Source organism: Pseudophryne corroboree, chromosome 4 (genome assembly GCF_028390025.1).
Source record: "Pseudophryne corroboree isolate aPseCor3 chromosome 4, aPseCor3.hap2, whole genome shotgun sequence".
Classification (NCBI taxonomy): domain Eukaryota; kingdom Metazoa; phylum Chordata; class Amphibia; order Anura; family Myobatrachidae; genus Pseudophryne; species Pseudophryne corroboree.
Genome location: NC_086447.1, coordinates 413,407,801 through 413,426,397, shown reverse-complemented (window position 1 = coordinate 413,426,397; position 18,597 = coordinate 413,407,801). Strand labels below are relative to the sequence as shown.

At 42.9% G+C, this 18,597-nt stretch overlaps 1 protein-coding gene across 14 annotated transcripts in view; it reads right to left on the bottom strand.

The window, feature by feature from the left end:
- RIMS1 (regulating synaptic membrane exocytosis 1) overlaps positions 1-18,597 on the bottom strand; it is a 581,909-nt gene that overhangs the window by 560,326 nt on the left and 2,986 nt on the right. The gene's annotated exons all lie outside the window — the stretch shown is intronic.

Genomic DNA, 18,597 nt, shown 5'->3' with positions numbered 1-18,597 from the left:
GCCCATAGACACTCCTGTTTGCAGGACATGTAGGAATCGACCCAGTTGAATTTCCTCCGTCGGGCCTTACTGGCCTCGCACCACGCAACATATTTTCGCCAAATGCGGTGATAATGTTTTGCGGTTACATCCTTCCTGGCTTTGATCAGGATAGGGATGACTTCATCCGGAATGCCTTTTTTCCTTCAGGATCCAACGTTCAACCGCCATGCCGTCAAACGCAGCCGCGGTAAGTCTTGGAACAGACAGGGTCCTTGCTGGAGCAGGTCCCTTCTTAGAGGTAGAGGCCACGGATCCTCCGTGAGCATCTCTTGAAGTTCCGGTTACCAAGTCCTTCTTGGCCAATCCGGAGCCACGAATATAGTGCTTACTCCTCTCCATCTTATCAATCTCAGTACCTTGGGTATGAGAGGCAGAGGAGGGAACACATACACTGACTGGTACACCCACGGTGTTACCAGAGCGTCTACAGCTATTGCCTGAGGGTCCCTTGACCTGGCGCAATACCTGTCGAGTTTTTCCCAACGGTTTATAATCATGTGGAAGACTTCTGGGTGAAGTCTCCACTCTCCCGGGTGGAGGTCGTGTCTGCTGAGGAAGTCTGCTTCCCAGTTGTCCACTCCCGGAATGAATACTGCTGACAGTGCTATCACATGATTTTCTGCCCAGCGAAGAATCCTTGCAGCTTCTGCCATTGCCCTCCTGCTTCTTGTGCCACCCTGTCTGTTTACGTGGGTGACTGCCGTGATGTTGTCCGACTGGATCAACACCGGCTGACCTTGAAGCAGAGGTCTTGCTAAGCTTAGAGCATTGTAAATGGCCCTTAGCTTCAGGATATTTATGTGAAGTGATGTCTCCAGGCTTGACCATAAGCCCTGGAAATTCCTTCCCTGTGTGACTGCTCCCCAGCCTCGCAGGCTGGCATCCGTGGTCACCAGGACCCAGTCCTGAATGCCGAATCTGCGGCCCTCTAGAAGATGAGCACTCTGCAACCACCACAGGAGGGACACCCTTGTCCTTGGTGACAGGGTTATCCGCTGATGCATCTGAAGATGCGACCCGGACCATTTGTCCAGCAGGTCCCACTGGAAAGTTCTTGCGTGGAATCTGCCGAATGGGATTGCTTCGTAGGAAGCCACCATTTTACCCAGAACCCTTGTGCATTGATGCACTGAGAGTTGGCTCGGTTTTAGGAGGTTCCTGACTAGCTCGGATAACTCCCTGGCTTTCTCCTCCGGGAGAAACACCTTTTTCTGAAATGTGTCTAGGATCATCCCTAGGAACAGAAGACGAGTCGTCGGAACCAGCTGCGATTTTGGAATATTGAGAATCCAATCGTGCTGCCGCAACACTACCTGAGATAGTGCTACACCGACCTCCAACTGTTCCCTGGATCTTACCCTTATCAGGGAATCGTCCAAGTAAGGGATAACTAAAATTCCCTTCCTTCGAAGGAATATCATCATTTCGGCCATTACCTTGGTAAAGACCCGGGGTGCCGTGGACCATCCATACGGCAGCGTCTGAACTGATAGTGACAGTTCTGTACCATAAACCTGAGGTACCCTTGGTGAGAAGGGTAAATTGGGACATGAAGGTAAGCATCCTTGATGTCCCGAGACATCATGTAGTCCCCTTCTTCCAGGTTCGCAATCACTGCTCTGAGTGACTCAATCTTGAATTTGAACCTCTGTATGTAAGTGTTCAAAGATTTTAGATTTAGAATCGGTCTCACCGAGCCGTCCGGCTTCGGTACCACAACAGTGTGGAATAATACCCCGTTCCCTGTTGCAGGAGGGGTACCTTGATTATCACCTGCTGGGAATACAGCTTGTGAATGGCTTCCAAAACTGTCTCCCTGTCAGAAGGAGACATCGGTAAAGCCGACTTTAGGAAACGGCGAGGGGGAGACGTCTCGAATTCCAATTTGTACCCCTGAGATATCACCTGAAGGATCCAGGGGTCTACTTGCGAGTGAGCCACTGCGCGCTGAAATTCATTGAGACGGGCCCCCCACCGTGCCTGATTCTGCTTGTAAAGCCCCAGCGTCATACTGAGGGTTTGGCAGAGGCGGGAGAGGGTTTCTGTTCCTGGGAACTGGCTGATTTCTGCAGCCTTTTTCCTCTCCCTCTGTCACGGGGCAGAAATGAGGAACCTTTTGCCCGCTTGTCCACGAAAAGACTGCGCCTGATAATACGGCGTCTTCTCATGTTGAGATGCGACCTGGGGTACAAACGTGGATTTCCCAGCTGTTGCCGTGGCCACCAGGTCTGAAAGACCGACCCCAAATAACTCCTCCCCTTAATAAGGCAATACTTCCAAATGCCGTTTGGAATCCGCATCACCTGACCACTGTCGTGTCCATAACCCTCTACTGGTAGAAATGGACAACGCACTTAGACTTGATGCCAGTCGGCAAATATTCCGCTGTGCATCACGCATATATAGAAATGCATCTTTCAAATGCTCTATAGGCAATAATATACTGTCCCTATCTAGGGTATCAATATTTTCAGTCAGGGAATCCGACCACGCCAACCCAGCACTGCACATCCAGGCTGAGGCGATTGCTGGTCGCAGTATAACACCAGTATGTGTGTAAATACATTTTAGGATACCCTCCTGCTTTCTATCAGCAGGATCCTTAAGGGCGGCCATCTCAGGAGAGGGTAGAGCCCTTGTTCTTACAAGCGTGTGAGCGCTTTATCCACCCTAGGGGGTGTTTCCCAACGCACCCTAACCTCTGGCGGGAAAGGATATAATGCCAATAACATTTTAGAAATTATCAGTTGTTATCGGGGGAAACCCACGCATCATCACACACCTCATTTAATTTCTCAGATTCAGGAAAACTACAGGTAGTTTTTCCTCACCGAACATAATACCCCTTTTTGGTGGTACTCGTATTATCAGAAATGTGTAAAACATTTTTCATTGCCTCAATCATGTAACGTGTGGCCCTACTGGAAGTCACATTTGTCTCTTCACCGTCGACACTGGAGTCAGTATCCGTGTCGGCGTCTATATCTGCCATCTGAGGTAACGGGCGCTTTAGAGCCCCTGACGGCCTATGAGACGTCTGGACAGGCACAAGCTGAGTAGCCGGCTGTCTCATGTCAACCACTGTCTTTTATACAGAGCTGACACTGTCACGTAATTCCTTCCAACAGTTCATCCACTCAGGTGTCGACCCCCTAGGGGGTGACATCACTATTACAGGCAATCTGCTCCGTCTCCACATCATTTTTCTCCTCATACATGTCGACACAAATGTACCGACACACAGCACACACACAGGGAATGCTCTGATAGAGGACAGGACCCCACTAGCCCTTTGGGGAGACAGAGGGAGAGTTTGCCAGCACACACCAGAGCGCTATATATATACAGGGATAACCTTATATAAGTGTTTTTCCCCTTATAGCTGCTGTATTGTTAATACTGCGCCTAATTAGTGCCCCCCTCTCTTTTTTAACCCTTTCTGTAGTGTAGTGACTGCAGGGGAGAGCCAGGGGAGCTTCCCTCCAACTGAGCTGTGAGGGAAAATGGCGCCAGTGTGCTGAGGAGATAGGCTCCGCCCCTTTTTCGCGGACTTTTCTCCTGCTTTTTTATGGATTCTGGCAGGGGTTAAAATTCATCCATATAGCCCTGGAGGCTATATGTGATGTATTTTCGCCAGCCAAGGTGTTTTTATTGCTGCTCAGGGCACCCCCCCCTAGCGCCCTGCACCCTCAGTGACCGAAGTGTGAAGTGTGCTGAGGAGCAATGGCGCACAGCTGCAGTGCTGTGCGCTACCTTGGTGAAGACAGGACGTCTTCTGCCGCCGATTTTCCGGACCTCTTCTGTCTTCTGGCTCTGTAAGGGGGCCGGCGGCGCGGCTCTGGGACCCATCCATGGCTGGGCCTGTGATCGTCCCTCTGGAGCTAATGTCCAGTAGCCTAAGAAGCCCAATCCACTCTGCACGCAGGTGAGTTCGCTTCTTCTCCCCTTAGTCCCTCGATGCAGTGAGCCTGTTGCCAGCAGGTCTCACTGAAAATAAAAAACCTAAAACTAAACTTTTCACTAAGCAGCTCAGGAGAGCCACCTAGTGTGCACCCTTCTCGTTCGGGCACAAAAATCTTAACTGAGGCTTGGAGGAGGGTCATAGGGGGAGGAGCCAGTGCACACCAGGTAGTTCTAAAGCTTTACTTTTGTGCCCAGTCTCCTGCGGAGCCGCTATTCCCCATGGTCCTTACGGAGTCCCCAGCATCCACTTAGGACGTTAGAGAAAAGGAGTTTTGTCATGCGAGCTTTGGCCCAAACGCATACAAGTCCAAACACGCATAGAAATGTCTACGTACTTTCACAACACATGCAATGATAAACACGCACAAGCCTGGGCGCGTTTGTAAAACACGCATGAGAATGCTTGCATCACCACAGAAACATGTTGAAGCACTTACACGTCAAGTACACACTGGCCAAGCATATAAAAAATAGCCAAATAGCCCCACCTTTGACACTTTTGTTGTCTGGAGTTGGCAGAGGGAGTTAGGAGTGTGTCTAGCGGCTGAGGAGTTTGACAAATTCATTGTTGATTGGTGATTGTAAGTTGTTTTGTGCATACTTGTTTTGGTGTAGTTTATCAGTTTGTCTTATTTTTCTGTCCTGATGGTCCTGATTTAATTTTGTCCTGTCAGGGAGAGAGTGTGGTAGAGGAGGTCCTACTAAGCTCTTCAGGCAGCAGTGATGAGGTGCCCACCCAGAAGGGGAAGACAGAGATGGGCCGCAATGGGAAATTCTCTCTGGAGGAGAACCAGGCGCTGATGGAGGAGGTTATGAAGTCACACTAGATCCTCTGTGGTAGGAGGGCTGCCAGCACCTCAACCCGCCGGAAGAATGCAAGCTGTGCGGCTGCTGTAAATAACTAGGGCCCATTAGCGTTTGGTAGAGGTCCTGTCTAGGTCCTGTCTAACTTGGTCATACAGATGGAAAATGTTGTTACGGCTCAGCCGGAAAATCTGTATGACTTCGTCATTGACCAATGTGTTCAGGTTCAAACACATCCTAAAAGAACGTGGCCTGCACAGCCTTTGTGGTACCTGCTATACCTACTAAGCCTGAGTCCTTCCAGCCTGGTGGTAGGGTTATGACATACAACAAGAGGGGGGAGGAGCAATCTCAGAACATGGAACCCGAAATGTACCCTCGCGGGCTCACCACTCTTCAGGCTCGGTGGCTCGCTCTGCTTGCCACCGGGTTACTAAAGGGAGTTTAAGTGGATAGTGAAAATGCTCCTCCACCTGACATCAGAGGTCCTTTAGCCTTCTTGGATCTAGCATTTACCCTGGTAGTAGGGCCTCTGAAATCCAAGTCATATGCAGTGATAAGAGCTTTGTAATTTCCCGTGCAAGTTTAGATACTCGATTCTTGGCGAATTTGTGAGTTTCATTGTTTCCTATGGCAAGTATTTGAGACTTTGGTTGATGGTGTGCTTTGTCGTAATTTTTGAATTTGTGGGATGTTTTGACATCTGTTTAAGGAAGTTTGCACATGTTTGATGTTAGCAAGTTGGCAATTTGCAAGTTGGAAAAACAAGCTAAACTTGCATGTGAATGCATTCTCGCCCAAACTCGTTATATGTGTAAATTTACCCCCAACTGTCTCAAGTTTAGAGTGATAGCACAGTGCATTCACACACCCTCTGCAGTGGGGTAATCACTGAGTTGATGCTGTTTTATAATTGTAGTCAACATATGCAGACAATTATAGATAAATCAACCTGCTGTAGAGCCTGTTGGTACATGCTGTAGTGATATGTTAATCACTTCATATCGTATATGGTGCACAAAAATGTGGAGTGTACAATTTCAATGTTGCACTGCAAAATATGGTGTGCTGCATGTAATACAATCATTCATTGTGTTTCAACAAGTGTTCTAAATAATAATCCTAGACAAATTGCTATCCAGTTATTTAGATTGACCAGTTAATCTTTAATCTATGCTAAATCATCTATAAATAACTTGTCATGCTGGCTTTTAGTGATCTAGAACAAAAAAGGATACATTTAGGGTTGATCACCTGTAAATAGAATATATAGGCACACTCCTTGGGAAATGTATTATGCATTCTAAAGAGTGGAGAGGTGTACATGTTACCCATACCAACAAATCACCTATCTAGCTAGTATTTATCAAGTACACTATGATATTAGCTGACTGGGCAACTTCTCTACTTCTCTAGTAGCACCCATTTGGCATTATATAAGATACAGATCCATGGGGCCTTCACAGATTATATACAGTATATATATACATATATATATATATATATATATATAGTATTTTTTTTGGGGGGTGAGGAGTATAATTTAATTCTCTTTGACTATGCAGAATGTTTAATCTTATTCTATATTGTTTCATTATTTATTAACACTGCCATTACAAATATATACCACGTTACCACGTTTGTTAGCAATTTTAACACACAAAAAATTCTTGTCCTGTGCCAATAGCAGTCAACGGCTGAGCAGAAGCTTTCTTCTAGAAAACACATTCTAATTGAATTGGATTTTGATAGTTTAGAACAATTACGGGTTGACACTGTGGTTGGTCAATTTGGAAGAAAAACACAACATAAAAAAATAGATGAAATCTGGACTTGTGTGCCGACTATAACAATGTATTCATGGTGTTTACATATCTGTCAGATGCATAAACATACGTCCCCGCTTTAAGAGCTGGTCACATACATTTAGGAGAACAGACAGATGGGCATTGACAGATTGACATTAGAACATTTCTTTCTTTCCAGATACAATACAAAAAAAAACTAAGCAAAACAGCAATCGCAAAATCAGCTTCCAAAACAAATGGTTGATGTGGTCTCATTTAACATTAGTGATTTTATAGTTACATACAGTAGTTTCCTTTATACTGTAATTTAATAAGGCTGTTTATAAGGTTATTTTGTGCTTTTAACATTGCACACAAAAACGCCTTAAAAAACAAATACATAAATTGACTGAATAAACAGTTATCCAATTTAGAAATGGTGTAGATTAAAAAAGTCATTCAATTACTAAAAACTGAACGGACAAGAAGATAAAAATACATTCAAGCTCAGACAACACTAAGGTCCCAGTATCAGGTGAGTTGCTTTGCTATGGAAAGCGGGAGTGTTTACATGGCTACAGAAGGCTCCAAGGACAGTTCTACTTCCCTTTCTTTACAGTCCATCTATATAGGAATATTAATTGGTCTTGGCATCTACTAAGTCATTTGGCTGGGTTTAGCAAATGCAGAATGATGATTCATCCAGTGCATATAAAAAGCTGCACTTAGGAAATCTATGAACATCACAGCAAAGTTCAGTCACTAGCAACACCCTTCCAATAAAAAAAGAGAGACCTTTCTATTGTTAGGTCAGTTTATTTAGCAGTTTTTGCAAAGTGGAAAAATAATGTAATTGTAGGTTTCTCTAAGTTATTCATTTGTGGGTAACTATTCATGCATTTCATCGTGTACAGCAGCATACTGTACTTTTCCCAATCAAGAGATTTATTTTTTTTCCAATGGAATCCTTCTCCCATGCCTTGAATAATATACCTATTACTTTTGTGGCATTCTGCCTATTAGTTAGAACTACAAGTAGCTCTGAATAGTGAAACCTTTATTTATGGCCACATTGTACATCACCACAGAATATGTATATTATTTATAGACCGAGTATATATTAGAAAATAGTAACAACATTTTAAATGGTGATAAAGTTTGTTGAATACAACATATGTATTTACATAATGGCACAGATTCTATGTTTGTATGTACTTTTGTCATGTACTGTAGATCTCAGTCCATTTGCCAAAGTATCCTCACACAGTCCAAAAACATATTGATAAATTGAACCTGTGTGGGTTGTAGGATACTTAAAGGGGAATTCAACTTGTAGTGAGGTTTAGCAAGGTAAAAAACAAGTTATCATTACCACGGATATGCGCACTCCCAGTACCCACAGTATCCAATTTAAAAAATTGTGGTGCTGCTGGAAGAATCCGGGAGTGCTGGGAGGGTAAAAGGCTGCTGATAGATGTAGTTACACTGACATGGGCTAATCATAGGAATATTTTACATATGTCATTATATTTTTTTCATTATTATTAATCTTTTTATTTTACTGTTATTAAAACTGAAACTAGTCTTAAAAGTAATATTTTATCTTTCATTGTTTCTAAGTGTCTTTCAGCTAATTGCATTAAGTCACACACACACACACACACACACACACACACACACACACACATTGCATTAGGTCACACACATACAAATACACATACACACACACACACACACACACACACACACACACACACACACACACACACACAGATGCGAGAAAAAAAGTAAAATCCAAGCATCCAATTTTCAGTCCCCTAATTGAGTAGCAAAACCCTGCAGCTGCTGGAAAAACCCAGTGCTGTGTTTTTTATTTTTTTTATTTCCCGCCCTCAATTTAATCTGCCCCTTAGATGAACTCCAATGGGCCAAGAAGGGATGTGATTGATTACATATTTTTATATAGCTCTGCACAATACAATCAGTGCTACATAACATAAATGATCTAACTAAAAGAAATAATACTCTATAACCCTTTACCTTTGCTTTAGCCCTAAGGCCCTCATTCCGAGTTGATCGATCGCTAGCTGCTTTTAGCAGCAGTGCAAACGCTAAGCCGCCGCCCTCTGGGAGTGTATCTTAGCTTAGCAGAAGTGCGAACGAAAGGATCGCAGCATTGCTACAAAAAAAGAGTGCGCAGTTTCAGAGTAGCTCGAGAATTACTCCTAGCTTGCGATCACTTCAGTCTGTTTAGTTCCTGTTTTGACGTCACAAACACGCCCTGCGTTCGGCCAGCCACTCCCCCGTTTCCCCAGGCACGCCTGCGTTTGTATCTGACACGCCTGCGTTTTTCAGCACACTCCCGGAAAACGGTCAGTTACCTCCCAGAAAAGCCCCTTTCCTGTCAATCAGTCACCGAACAGCAGTGCAACTGAAAAGCGTCGCTAGACCTTGTGTGAAACTGCATCGGCTTTTGTGAAAGTACGTCGCGCGTGCGCACTGCGCGCCATACGCAGAAGTGCCGATTTTTTTGCCTGATCGCTGCGCTGCAAACAACGGCAGCTAGCAATCAACTCGGAATGGCCCCCTAAGTACCATGGACAGTGTTTGAGCAACTGTTTGCAGCACCGTGGACAGCTCCTTTCTAACATCCAGTTGCCCATGATAACCATATTATGGGCAGGATATTATTCGTTTTGAATGATTTGTTGTATGTAAGCTTTCATACTGTTGAAGTGCTGGATTTTTCAGTTTGCTTTGACAGGATAAGAAAAAGGATTGTGCTGGTCTGATACGCATACTAGTCAGGACGTTCACAAGGAAGTGTTTCTTCCCATTTGTACAACATCACTGAAAGTATTCCATGGAGTAATGCATTACATAATGACTGACACAAAACAGCCACAGATACAAGGCACCCTAACAAGAAAAAGACAAATGACTTGTATTTGTAAACAATACTCTTTGTAGGACAGTTTTCTATTAGTGCTCCTTCAATGTAACACAAGTGCCAATGTTAACTGCTATTTCTTGTACAACAATTATATGAAGTATATGGCTCGTAGTTATGAAGGTATATATCAATTAATGCAATTAGCTCAAAGACACTAGCAAAAACAAAGCAAGATAAAACATTTTTTTCAAGACAAGTTTCAGTTTTAAGAACAGCAGAATAAAAAGAATAATAATAATAATAATAATAATAAAAAAATAATGACATATCTAAAATATTCCTATGATTAGCCCATGTAAATGTCATGTACATGAAACAGAAGGGTACAAACACATAATAGCACAAATAACTACAGCTGTGCGAGAACTGGGATCTATCTATTGTCCAGTCTCAGTTCTAGATACAGTTACTATGATACTGCTGTGCTCAGCAATATGCAAGATCCATATGCAAGAAGAGTTGCTTGGTGTATGGCTGTCTAAGATGTGATAACATTACCCAAATGACATTTCTGGATGTTTTACCACATTACTCAGTCACGCTTAATGTAGGCGAGTGTGAATCCAGTCAATTGAACAACTTTCTTTCAAATTACCATAAGAGAACCACATTAAGCATTAACATATATTATTATAGGATTCATGAAGAAAGAATGTTGAGGAGTTTACCAAATTAAATCCCCCGGGAGAGTTTAAAATAACTGATATCTACGCTAAGCTTAGTAAGGAATAATCTTAGAATTGCAGTTCTAAAAACGGTCCTTGGGGAACTTGTCAGGACATGACAAAGGAATTATTTGTTTGTAAACAGCAGAGTCAGACAAATACTGTAACTGGTGGGCTATTTATTAAGCCTGGTGAAGTGATAAAGTGGAAGGTGATAAAGCACCAGCCAATCAGCTCCTAACTGTCATTTTTCAAACCCAGACTGTGACATGGTAGTTAGGAGCTGATTGGCTGGTACTTTATCACCGTGCAATTTATCACTTCACCAGACTTAATAAATCTGCCCCTGGATCTTTATGAAAAGAAAGTTTAATATTTTCCAAAGGCAACTATTAGAATAATGGAGAGAACATGGAAAAGATTGGTTAAAAGAAGGATAACATGTAGCATGCTTAAAAATTGATGGATCTCACCAATTTAATTAAAAAAAAATATTCAAATATAATAAAACAAGGTGAAAAAGTGTATACATCTTCTCAATGTTACCTCTCAAGTACTACATTGACATCATCTAAATATGTGAGTACAGCATCTGGGTTTGGTGGGAGTACTTATTAAACATTGAAAGAACAACTATTGCCCTACAAAGCATTAAAAAGCCAATAATAATTACTACCAGTATATAATAGCCTCCAGAAAAATTGCCATGATATTTTTTAGGCCCCATAAACATTAAAATGTGCTCAGCGTTGTTACCCCCTTTCTCTAAGTTGGTTTACAAGACCAATTTGAACCTGGCAGGTAAGTGCTGTAGACTGGTTGATGAGCATACAGTGCAGTTTCCACTTACATTCATGTGAGACATGTTTTTGTTTCTCTAACATTAGTGAAAGACACTGAAGTCACACTTTGCAGAACACATTCTAATACAAAAAGCATCTGCTTGCAGTTTACTGTACACGACTCAATAAAACAGCAAAGCTAGCTACGTATGTAACCAACAAATTGCTACTGTGAAGAGGACCAAAAAAACTAAAGTGATAAATAGATGTACTGTAGGCAGATTCTTCCTATTAGCACAGAAATTAGCTTAATTGTTGATTTGTGTTAAACCTACATATTTTGTTTTGCTGCATCAATTTGAGAGTTTATGCTGTAGTAAAAATGGCCTCTCATCTTCTGCTGCTATGTTATGCTTCTGTGTTGAGAAAATATTGTATTAAGTAAGACATAGAAGTGAAGACAAAGAGGGTGGAAATGAATAAATAAATAAATGAATGAATGAATTAATTCATTCATTCATTTTTGTTTGAATATTAAAGAAAAATTATAAAACGGTTCTGTATAAAGAAGAAAAAAAAGTATACAAAATATCTGCTCAACAAACAAATACTGGATCAAAGAAAGGTGTCCTCAAAGTAAAAAAATGTTTTTATTTTATGACTACTTACTGCAGAATTATGTATAGAATAGAAACCTTTTATTTATACTGAAACAGAGAATTTGACAGGAGATAAGAACCACTTGGCCCATCTAGTCCGCCCATGTACACGCACACCTACACGCTAGAGTTAATTGTTGTCAGGAGCCAATTAAAATACCAGTATATTTTTGGATTGTGGGAGGAAACCCATGCAAGCACAGGGAAAGGATACAAACTCCGCACAGTTAGTGCCATGGTGGGAAACGAACCCATGACCCCAGTACTGCGAAGCAGTAATGCTAACTATTACACCACCTGAAGATCAAATAACCACACAGTTCTTATAACCAGAGGGAAGGACTGTAAATAATTGCAGCTGTATGGTCATGCTCTCTACTCCTACAGTGACTACAGCTACACAAAGCAAGCAGGATAGGAATGACAAGACAATGCAGGCTGAGGGAAAGCAAATTTATGAAGGCTTTGGGCGGTATTCAAATGATATATCACGCCCAATCTTCTAAAGTGATACCCGTTATTGCGTACATCGCGCCCATAGTAATCAGGTTTAGCTGCGTAAAGGGTTGGGCGCCCTCGCTACCCCAGGGGTAGCGAGCTGAAATTATTATAGCACGCCCGTCAGCAGAAACAGAACGGGTGTAGAAGGGGGTGAAAAGAATTAAAAACCGCCCTTTAAGTCCTTTGGTGGGCATCCATCAAGATAACTAATCTGCATGAAATATTCCAATGTAGAGCAGTGCTGTGTATGTGGCAGCTGGTTGGATTAGCCAAGGATGCTGTCCTCTCACCTGTCAAATCCAACACTTATCCACAGGGCTGGAATTTTATCATTCCAAGCTATCCGCAATGATAAAGTTCTCTGCAAACTGTCTGTGAGGATAGACAATAAGATATTAGCAGGAGATGGTGGAATATACAGTGGACTACATCACGCAGGGTAAAAATGGAGGTTGTATACATGAACAAGTTACTGGAGTTTCTTTAAAAAAAATTCTGCACTTGGAATATGGGGCGCTGGGATGTGGTGCTGCTGAATTGTGGTTTAATGGAGTTCCCATCTTTGTTTATAGATTGGTTGTTGTACCGTGGGGTATACAGGGATGGCGTTTCTGTGGAGGTGGAAAGACTGTTGGAAGTAGGACGTTGCTACCTTTATCTTGCCGACAAGGCAACCCAACTTAAACAATTGGTGACTGCATTAATGAAATAAAAATATACATGGTCAAGTCACATTATTATGACCTCCTGCTAATAGCCAGAGTAACAGTGTGCAGCACGGACAGCAGCTAATCGGGGTGAACTGTCGTTTTAGACACACGTCTGGTAGCCCCCTGGTTCATTTTGACGGTGAGCTGCTCCACTGTTGCGGGTCGGTCGGCCCTCACACATCATTGTAGCCGACGTTCACCTCTCACATCAATGAAACCTGGTGTTCTGCAGTTTCCATGTCGGTTATTTTCACAGTGGTGCATTTGTCGAGTCATGATACACCATCACCACAGCAGCACACGAACAGATTACAAACTGCGCTGTGTCAGTAATACTGACAGCCTTGGCCCAAAAGCCGATAATCATCCCTTTTTGCAACTCGCATAAATCGCCCCTTTTACCCATGACAGCAATGAGTGATATGTGTGCAGAAGGCCTGCCAACGCACAACACCTGATTTACTTCATGGGCTACGTGCTGCCGACATCAAATGTAGGAAGTGGTCATAACAATGTGACTCGACCCTGTATTTAAATAATAGCATGTTGCAAATGTTGCATGGTTTCGCTCATCTCTCTAGTAAATCTGGAAGATGAGACATCAGTCAAATACATTTTTTGCTGAATCTTTATTGAATAATACAGCTGAACGTGTTGATGTTTGACAAGCACAGGTGATATTTTCATGGAGCAAAAGGTAGCAAGAGCAGCACAGGCATAATAACTCAGAACAGTAATAACCATGAATTAATAGGATTACATTTACATCCTTGTTCAGCTCAGACACTTCTAGGAATTTCATTTTCCTTCACCAATTTGGACTTGCCTATAACCAGCCTTGATATGGGTGATTGATATCAGTCGTGACCATAATTACCATTTACAAGCTACACGGGAACATATCGATGTATCAGTAGCACAGGTTTACAACATGTTGCAGAGGTAAATGTAAACAAAAATCAGTAAGCTAGTATTTTATTTATTATTGCGCAACACAAGTATTATTTCAATGATGTTCTGATCTCCAATTATAACCACTGCATTATGGATAATGGGCCTGATTCAGATGCAGTCGTTACTTCAATGGTGTCGCAACTGAGCGATTATTGTCAGGCTGTGCATGCACTCTGGCCGCAGTGCACACACGCCAAGGTATCTTTACGATGACGCTCACAGTGAGAAATAATTGAGTGAGTGACAGGAAGAGGCCGCTTGGGGGAGGAAACGGGGAGTGTCTTCAAAAACGCAGGTGTGTTGTGACTGATTTCCGGGCGTGACTTGGCACGCAACTGTTCTCTCGTATGCATAAAACATGGGTTCAGCATCGCAGCTCCTGTGGCTATTCTGCGCAGCCATGGAGGCAGTCTTGGAATCTCTGTTCCTTGCATTTGTATTACAGTTGCGACAGTGTACGCAATTGCTGAGCATATTGCCATGGCTTTGGTGGGCATCTATTAATTGTGGAAGGCTACTACACTTGCGATGCTTCGCAGATCCGTCACTAATAAAAGATTGGTATTGCAACCGCATCTGTATCAGGGCGAATGGGGGTCATTCCGAGTTGTTCGCTACCTAGCAGTTTTTATCAGCCGTGCAAACGCTATGCTGCCTCCCACTGGGAGTGTATGTTAGCTTAGCAGAAGTGCGAACGAAAGGATCGCAGAGCGGCTACAAAATTATTTTGTGCAGTTTCAGAGTAGCTTCAGACCTACTCAGTGCTTGCGATCACTTCAGACAATTCAGTTCCTGTTTTGACGCCACGAACACGCCCTGCGTTCGCCCAGCCACTCCTGCGTTTTTCCTGGCACGCCTGCGTTTTTTCGAACACTCCCTGAAAATGGTCAGTTGACACCCAGAAACGCCCTCTTCCTGTCAATCACTCTGCGGCCAGCAGTGCGACTAAAAAGCTTCCCTAGACCTTGTGTGAAACTACAACGTTCGTTGTAATAGTACGACGCATGTGTGCATTGCACCGCATACGCATGCGCAGAAGTGCCGTTTTTTTTTGCCTGATCACTGCACAGCGAACGAAAGCAGCTAGCGATCAACTCGGAATGACCCCCAATGTCTTTAAATTAATTATTTTGATCCTCCTTATCCTCCTGAAAGCAGCATTAAGAACTGTCTGATGATTTGTGTAATACCTATTTTTATATGCACACTGACATCACAAATCTAACTGTTTTTAGTTGAACTATAGTGAATGTGATTAATTTATCTTACTGCACCAGTCATGGGTGACTTTTTATTTAAACATGAGGTCTTTCCGTTTATATCATGTTTAGTTTGTAACCCCAGAACATTTATTTTAGTAACTTTTTATAGTAAAAAGCAAATCAGAATTGAAAAATGAAACAATACAATTATCCATATTTTAGAAATTATTTACAAAAGCAAACTTTCCGCAGGTGAACTCTTACTCACTTGTAAATACAAATATCATTTTGTGGATACTTTCAGTTTAGTTAATGTATGTTGTTTGCAGCCAGACCTTGGGCTACATGTAATAGCCTGCGAGCTGGCGGAGGTGCGGGACTTTGTGCGAGTCTGCCTGTATTTTTAAAGCAGCAATCATTTACAAAGCAAACCCGCTTACAAAATACAGCAGACTCGTACAAAGTGCCGCAACTCCGCCAGCTCGCAGTCTATTGCATTTACGGGGTGATTCAGACCTGATTGCCGGGCTGCTAACTTTGCTGTCCTGCGTCCAGATAGTCGCCGCCCCAGGGGGAGTGTAAATTCGCCATGCAAGTGCATGCCGCAGACGGCTGAATCCCATGAATCTGACCCTGACCCACCGCCCGTTTTCACACAGCATAGCTGGAGCCCTGCCAATTCTATTTTACAATTAACAATAGAAGGTGACTGGAAGTTCTCTTACGGGCCCACACACTTGCTCAGGTGCTTGACGGCCGATACGGCCGACAGGCGACCCGGCGGCGGGGGGGGGGGATGGACGGGGTGAGTGAAGTTTATTCACTCCCCCCATCACCCGGCCCCATAGCCCTGCATGCTAATATGGACGAGATTGTCCATATTGGCCTTGCATGTTTAAATGAGCCAGAACCAACGATGAACGAGCGCGGGTCGGCGCATCGTTCATCATTGGTCCCTACACACTAAAAGACATGAATAATATCGTTCATATCTTTCAGTGTAATCGGCCAGTGTTCAGTGTTTAGGGCCCAAGCCTGACTGTGCTATATTGTTACTTTTTACCGGATGTCTTTAATAACAAGTCTTTTGCATACATTGTAGCAATTGACTCTCCTATAGCAATAATTTTTAATATTGACACCAGTTTGGCTCACAGAGCAATATCGCTATTTACAGTTTTCATTATGTATTTGCTGTTGGTTTCCATGATATTGACACATTGGACCCTATTCAGTGTCGGACGCTTATGCGGCAGCATCGCAGTTTGCCATACATCGGCAAACTGAGCACGCGCAGCGGCTGCATGATTGTTCACATTGCAGTCGCATCCCCAAAGGATGTGACTGCAAGATGATTGACAGTGGCGAGCGTTGGGTGGGTGGCGACAAGGCATTGCGGGGGTGTGGTGGGCCAAGCGGGGGGGTGTCGGGAACATTTTCGGGGCAGCTGCGTGACATCACACACAGCCGCTCTGAGTAAAAAATGGCGCCAAGCAGGGATATCACAAATTGATGTGTTCTCAATTAAATTACGAACGCATCGCAGGGTGGCGCCACACACACGGGCGGCATTGCCCTGTGCTGGGCGGACCCCAGCATGTGTGTAGATGGACACAGATCTGGCTGCAGAAGCCCTTTGTCTCAACAGTATTTTATTGTATTTTTATTTTATTTATTTCTATTTATTTACAATTGTTGTTAAACTTATATGTTAAATTGAAATTCAATCTGATTGTGCTCCCTGATTGTGATTCAATCTGATTGTGCTCCCTGATTGTGATTCAATCTGATTGTGCTCCCTGATTGTGATTCAATCTGATTGTGCTCCCTGATTGTGCTCTCTTTCTGTGTGGCCTCTGACTGAAACATGTGTCATGTAAAGCAAGCTTAAAGAGAGATTTAACCCAAAAAATACCTACACTTATTGGGCAACGGTCATTATTCCATTAACTACTGTGACCTGCATCACATACAGTACATGAAAACGCTATGTATGAGATAAAACTGTAGTAGTGTCTTTCTTATACAGAAGTACATAGAATGACGATACAAATACAGCTGGTGATTTATGAAGACTACAACAGGCATCCATCAGTCACCTTCAGCGTCACCATCACCTGCCCATTGAGGCGGGAAGGGGGGGTGTTATGCTCCTTAAGCAAATGCACAATGGGGTGGGGTGTACGCCCACTGATCAACTACATGGTAGAGAGGATAGGTATGCCTGGTACACAAATGCACAGTGGAAGGTAGGTATGTCTACTAGGAACATGCACAGTGTGAGGGGTAACCATACCAAGTAGCTCAAGGGGGCAGTTTGGTGATATTATGAAGGGCTAGTCCTAGAGGTCACAAGACAGTCCAGGTTGTGTACATTGTGCTTGGCCTCAAACAACTTTGTGCTTGGCCTCAAACACAATGAGGACAGAGATAGTGCTGCATGACAACTCAACAGTACTTTATTCCGGCAATGGCTGCCAAAATCTATAGTCGGTTACCAAAATGATTAGGATTGGGCCGGCCCTGATGAGAGTGCACCTGACTTAGTCTTCCCAGAGAGGTAGAATGTGTCTAGGCTATAGAAACATCTGCATTAGGACTTTGAATTTGCCCATTGATTCAATTATTTGTTGATGCTTTGATCAACTTTCCCATGTGAAGATCTACAATTGACTGACTGGTCACCAAATAAGTATTATAAGCATTTGAAATAGTCACAGGCATAAATTATTATATGGGACCTCATGTCCAGAATCTTGTTATCTTCAATGTCCCAAGGATCAGGAATAAATAATAATAATAATAATAATAATACTAATAATAAATACATGTTTGCAGGTTCGTGAAACTGCGCTCACTTAAGAATCTGAAAACATGGATAGAAACAACTTAAATAATTAAATAAGGAGTATTTAAAGGTGGATGTTTCCTTTAAGTAAATGAAGTTTCAGTATAATCACTCTCCTATAGACTGGTATGCATGCAATACATTTAGTAGCTAGACCTTTTTTTGAAGTATAGAGATGTATCAATTCACTGCTGTACAATCACATATAAAGAGCTTAGCAGGTTGCTAAATCTTTCTGTCACCTTTTTGATATGATAGGCATTTAACATAAAATTAATCAAACTGTGTTATATAACAGGTGCTTGCATGTATAGTACTTTACTATCATAAACAGTAATATACATTGCAATCTAAAGTGTCGAAGCCCTAGGTTGCCAGGGCTAACATAAGAAAGATACTCAAACTACCATTATGTTGCTCTAAGTGAGACCTAACACAATGGGCCTGTCTAGAAAGAACAGAGGCTTCTTGCTGTTGGATAACGGTGGTCATTCCGAGTTGTTCGCTCGCTAGCTAGCTGCTTTTAGCAGCATTGCAAACGCTAGGCCGCCGCCCTCTGGGAGTGTATCTTAACATAGCAGAATAGTGAACGGAAGATTAGCAGAGCTGCTACTAAATAATTCCTTGCAGTTTCTGAGTAGCTCCAGACCTGCTCCTAGATTGCGATCAGCTCAGTCCGTTTAGTTCCTGGTTTGACATCACAAACACGCCCTGCGTTCGGCCAGCC